The sequence below is a fragment of the Montipora capricornis genome, chromosome 7, assembly GCF_036669925.1.
Source record: "Montipora capricornis isolate CH-2021 chromosome 7, ASM3666992v2, whole genome shotgun sequence".
NCBI lineage: Eukaryota > Metazoa > Cnidaria > Anthozoa > Scleractinia > Acroporidae > Montipora > Montipora capricornis.
This window is the reverse complement of record NC_090889.1, coordinates 27,911,394-27,916,393: the sequence shown is the minus strand read 5'-3', so window position 1 is coordinate 27,916,393 and position 5,000 is coordinate 27,911,394. Positions and strand designations below refer to the sequence as shown.

The 5,000-nt window shown below is 39.3% G+C and overlaps 2 protein-coding genes across 4 annotated transcripts in view; one reads left to right on the top strand and one right to left on the bottom strand.

The window, feature by feature from the left end:
- LOC138056763 (uncharacterized) overlaps window positions 1-2,995 on the bottom strand; it is a 14,094-nt gene extending 11,099 nt beyond the window's left edge. For both annotated transcript variants that reach the window (XM_068902650.1, XM_068902649.1), the window contains exon 1: window positions 2,813-2,995. The gene's annotated coding sequence lies outside the window, so the exon portion shown is untranslated. The remainder of the gene's footprint in view (window positions 1-2,812) is intronic.
- The window catches only part of LOC138056764 (uncharacterized), a 19,091-nt gene continuing 15,078 nt past the window's right edge, over window positions 988-5,000 (top strand). The window contains exons 1-3 of one of the 2 annotated variants that reach the window (XM_068902652.1): window positions 988-1,071; window positions 3,029-3,168; window positions 4,487-4,656. The gene's annotated coding sequence lies outside the window, so the exon portion shown is untranslated. Of the gene's footprint in view, window positions 1,072-2,986; window positions 3,169-4,486; window positions 4,657-5,000 lie in introns of both variants that reach the window. The other variant, XM_068902651.1, reaches the window with a different exon arrangement.

Genomic DNA, 5,000 nt, shown 5'->3' with positions numbered 1-5,000 from the left:
GTTTTGACTCCCTTGGGGAACACTGAGCAATAGAACTTGATTTAACACTAGAGTTCACTCCCTAATGTGACCGCAACCAGGGCTAACCCTGCCCCACTGGACCACTCTCCCAGTTTAGCCGGGTTGATTTTCGATCCAATGGTTCTGAAGGCTAAGTGGCACATGAGTCATTGGGAACCACATGGCCAGAGCTTAACCCTGTTTCTGCATGAAGCTACTGCTTCTCCCATCTAGACGGGACGCTACTCCATCGCAAAGTTACCACATTTATACACCTGGGTGTAGAGTGAAAGTGGAGTAAATTTTCTTAACGGAAACAACACAGCGAAAGAGCTAGTCTTCGAACCAACTACCTCAAAGGTGAGAGTTTGGCGTACGAATCACCGTTGCGGCGCCCCACCGTGTCCCCACGATTCGGTCTCATGTCGGACACTTTAATTTGTGCGGGAGATAGCTTCGATCGGAGGGATATGTATCTAACGACAGCTAAGAGCTTCATTTGCATTGCTATGACACCACAATTACAGAATTGCGAATCGGTGAATTCGTTATCACAACCAAATTCGCTGGATACCGCATACTGTAATAAAAATGAAGACTGATCTTTTGTTTTGATCGTATGACCGGGCCTCCTGACAAACAACAGAGTATTTGTCTGTTCAAGAGTCCCTGACCCTTTAATTTGATTACTAGTATAGCCTGTGCTACTAAGAGAAGTTCATCAAAGTCCGACCCCCATATCTTCCACGCAAAGTAAATGATATGAAATGACGCACGAAAAAATTTTCAACATGTTCAACTTGTCCCTGTGTAATTACAGCTTCAATTGTTCATATAATAATTCATTCAGCTTCAGGTTTACTTGTTTACAATAATAGCACCAAGCCTTTGGATATGTTTGCCCAAAATTGTATTCAATTGATAATTACTGTTAATTTTCTCCAGGAAAGTTCTGCTAGGACGCAAAGTTCTGCTAGGAAGTGCACACCGCAACTGATTGGCGTATCATTGTAAGAAGTGTTCCAGTGGTTTCAAAATCTCAATCATTACTACGCTAGGAACAGACTATATGTAAGTATATGTTTAGTTGCTTATCTGGGAAAGTTAGTTCTTTGATTAATATTCTTTCCAAAATCTGTAGTTTTCGAGAATGTTACTGATACAGCACTTTTCTTGCTTGATCACGAGATCTTAGTCTTACTTTACATTTCAAAGAATCTTTCGGTAATGTGGCCCTTCAAGGAGGAGGGGTGGGTCCTTGTTCCCTTTAACCCTTTAAATATTTGCTTCTGTTCCCTAGATTGTCCCCCAAATTACTTTCAAAATTGTTCCCAGCTTTTCCCAGCTTTTTGATCCGTTAAATTGTTTCAAATTGTTTTTGTTCCCTTGTTCCCTAACATATTTTGTTCCTATGTTCTCATGTTCCCTAGTTCCGCAAACCCCTGGGATAGACTCGGTAATAGCCCATCTTCCACCGCCTTCTACTCGAAAATTCAGCTAGACTGACCCTTTTGCTCGGCGTCAAAATGGCCTCAGCATCACAGAGAAAACGACTGTGGTTCATCGCAGTTTTTCTTTTTAGGTCTTTAAGGGGAAAAAGCCTTACTGAAGTACGGCATCTAGTTTTCATTTTCGGGTATTCAAAGGCCATTTGAGAGAGGTAGCCACGCCCCGTGCAAGTAAAACTCAGTTTTGTAACCACTCGCTCAAAAAATCAATGTCCCATTAATTAATCCTTTGACTCCCAAGCAGGCCATACTTAGTATTTTACCCCGTCTAACGCTAGACGATTTTACTCGTCAATGGCTTAAACAATGTAATTCGAGCTAATAAAAGTTCATTAAAAATGATCGATACGAGATCCAGGAGATCTTGCTATTCCCAATGACATCACGAATGCAGCTTTACTTTTTTATCAGCTGCGTGAAATACTTCGTTCGCACGAATTCAAGGAACAACACTGAAAGCTCAAAACCGTTTTTACAGGATTCTGACGTAATTGAATTCAAACCAAAGTGTTTGTTTATGGCATTCTTAGTCTTTTGTTCATATCATTTCTATCTGAGACTAAGCTCTTGATCTTCCCAGTCGTCTTATGGATTTCGCTAGTATATGCCTTCGACATGCATGGACGGTTTTGTTTTTTGTAACTTGTAACAAGCGGTGGGATTGAAATGAATTGTTCTTATTCTCAAACTCTGTGCCAGTCAGTACCCTTGATTTTCCTGTAGTTCTAAAGTGAAAGTGTTTTGAAAACAGGCAGATTAGCAAAAGAGCAGAATATAAAACTGCATGCAACTAGGCCGGTTGAAGTACAAGAGCGGAGCATTCAGAGAGCATAGCAAATTTTAATTACTGAGACTGAACCGGCTGATCCAAAGAACCGTGGAACGAAGGAACGCAGTTAGTCCTTTGAATTTCACTGAGTGAACAAAAACAAATATCTTTTTTCTCTTTAATGGGACTAAACATTCTTACGGGAACGAAAGAAACTGCGTAATTGATAAAAGGTTGATTTCAGAAGAAATTACCTTCGGGTGAATCTTAAAGTCACTGCTTCTGCTTGGCTGATTTCACGAAAGAACTGATTCAGTTTATGTAAATTAAACTGCGAAGTCTTTAAAAGTACTTTGTGGAAGTTTCTAAAGACAGCAAGATTCTTTTGTTGTCGCCTTCAGCTATCAGAGTTTTAAAACATACGTTTTGCAAAACCAGGTGGGAAAGATTGAGCATTGTTCTTCATCGTTTGCAAAGCAGTTACCCTTAGGCCAATGCGAAACCAAGCTGCAGCTTTTCGTTTGCGTTTACTTACCGAGTTAGCGAGTATAATACTTGAAAAATTCCGTCCTCAGTCGTTCCAAGTTTCGATGAATATCGTCACGTTAACTTGCTGTCAAACGTTCCAGCTTAATCAATTAACTCTTTTTTGGAACAGTGTCACTCGTGATTTCCTCGATGCGTCATACTGTTTTATTGTTTGTTGCAGGATGTAAATTGCATTTTTGCTATTGTTCCTCTTCCTTGGTAGGGTGAACCAGCAAAATTAGGGCACTGTTATTTTTTCCATGATCCACTACTCCTAGAATATGGATTTCAGGAACAAGCAGGAACATGGGATAATTGCCATTTTCATTTTCCAATATCAGAATTACTTCCATATGATTGTCGGTGAGTAGACATATAAGCTTCACACAAGGTCGTGTATTCCCTCAACCAATCAGAACGCAGTATTGATAATAGACCACTAGTTGGATTTTACTAATGAAAATACATACTAACAAACCTTCAGTTCAGTTAAAATAAATAAGGTTGTGAATTCACCATAACCAGAATATTATGATCTCCTCTTGTTGAGCACTCAAGTAGAGCTCACCGGCGGTGTTGATCTTTTCACTCCAAGTGGCAACTTACAGATTTTATTTTGTCCAACGCCAGACGATTTTACTCGTCAATAGGGCCCCCCTCGGGCCTTAAAGGGTTAATTAAGCATGCCGGGAAACGTCATTCCTGGCAAGGAGTACCTAGCATGAGAACATCTCTTTAGAGTCAAACAGATAGGACCTTGAAACACTGGGACAGCAACGATTAGCACTTTTTACTTGCTCCGCAGTTCTCTAAACAATACCAAATTAAAGGGACTAAAAGGGACTTGCTGCCTGTTAAGCCCGAAATCTCTTCATTTCATTTATCACTTGGGTTCACATGTAAACGTAGTTTTCAGTACAATCGCGAATATGCTGTTATATCCTAGCAATATAGCGGGACAATTGTCACATGAACATACAGTCTGACAAAATTCCTTGGAACAGTACACGAATATACAGATGTGAAGCTTTCGTGGCTCACTTGATCTCCCTTCACAATATTGTTTGCACGCGAGTTTCTGAACCGATTTGGCAAAACAACTTTGTGGGAGGGAAAGAAAGATATTACAAAGTGTTTCGACAATTTTGGTTCGTGTTTTTCTATTGGCTTTCATAGTTTTATTGTCTCTTAGTTTTATTCATTATATTTAAACTAATACGTTTTGAACTGAAAGCCTTTTAAGATTTCAAAATCGAGCCAATAAAAGCAAATGTCGGATCATACTATACTACACTCCTAAAAGGTTTCCCTAAAATTCTAGACAATAAAAAGGATAAAATAGGTCCTAAAATATTGAGTTTTAAAAAACGTAAGACACCTTTTTTTATTTGCATTATTTTTATTGTAATGAAGCTCTTTTATAAACAAAACTCTCTATAATTTCTTCGTAATAAATTAGACGAAACACCTGGAATTGAAGCGATTCGTGGTCTCAATAATTCTACGAAGACCAAACCGTTTAAATTTTATAAGTGTTTCAAACATATTTCTTCCCCTCGCTTGAGAGGCTTGAAGACAGTTTCTCATTTTGATAACTCAAAGTCCTTAGGCGGTTACAATAATTAGATGGAATTTTTAATATCGTGACTTTGTCTGTCTTCTTCAATACGCGGCCTTGAAGCATGACCAACAAGGCTGATATCAGACTATGTGTGGAATGCAACGCGATTGCTGCGACACAAGCTGGTGGCTGGTACGATGGGTTTGTAGAGTGAGCGTTTGTCGGCGAAATCAACGCGACAAGCAGATAGATTGAGGGTTCCTCGTCTACGCGGCGCAAATAAAGCGCAGGTGAGACTAATCATAATTTTTTTGGAAAATAAATGCTACCATATTTAGTTAAGGATATTGCTCGCGACATAGGAGCATTCGTGCAACAGTTTTTCTGTGGTTGAAGTGTTTTAACTAAACTTAAAGCAGCATTTTTCCTTCACGATGGAGTTACTTTGATTAGGTTAACAAGAATCAAGTATTGAGCGCTCTTGAACTGGCAATGAGAAGTCAAACTCGAGTTCACTATCACTGAAGGATGCCTCTCTGCCTTCGTTATAAATATAATTGAACTTGAGATCTCATTGAAATAGCTTGTCCATTCTTTGGTATGAACCGTACAACGACTGCTTTTTCTCTGCAGA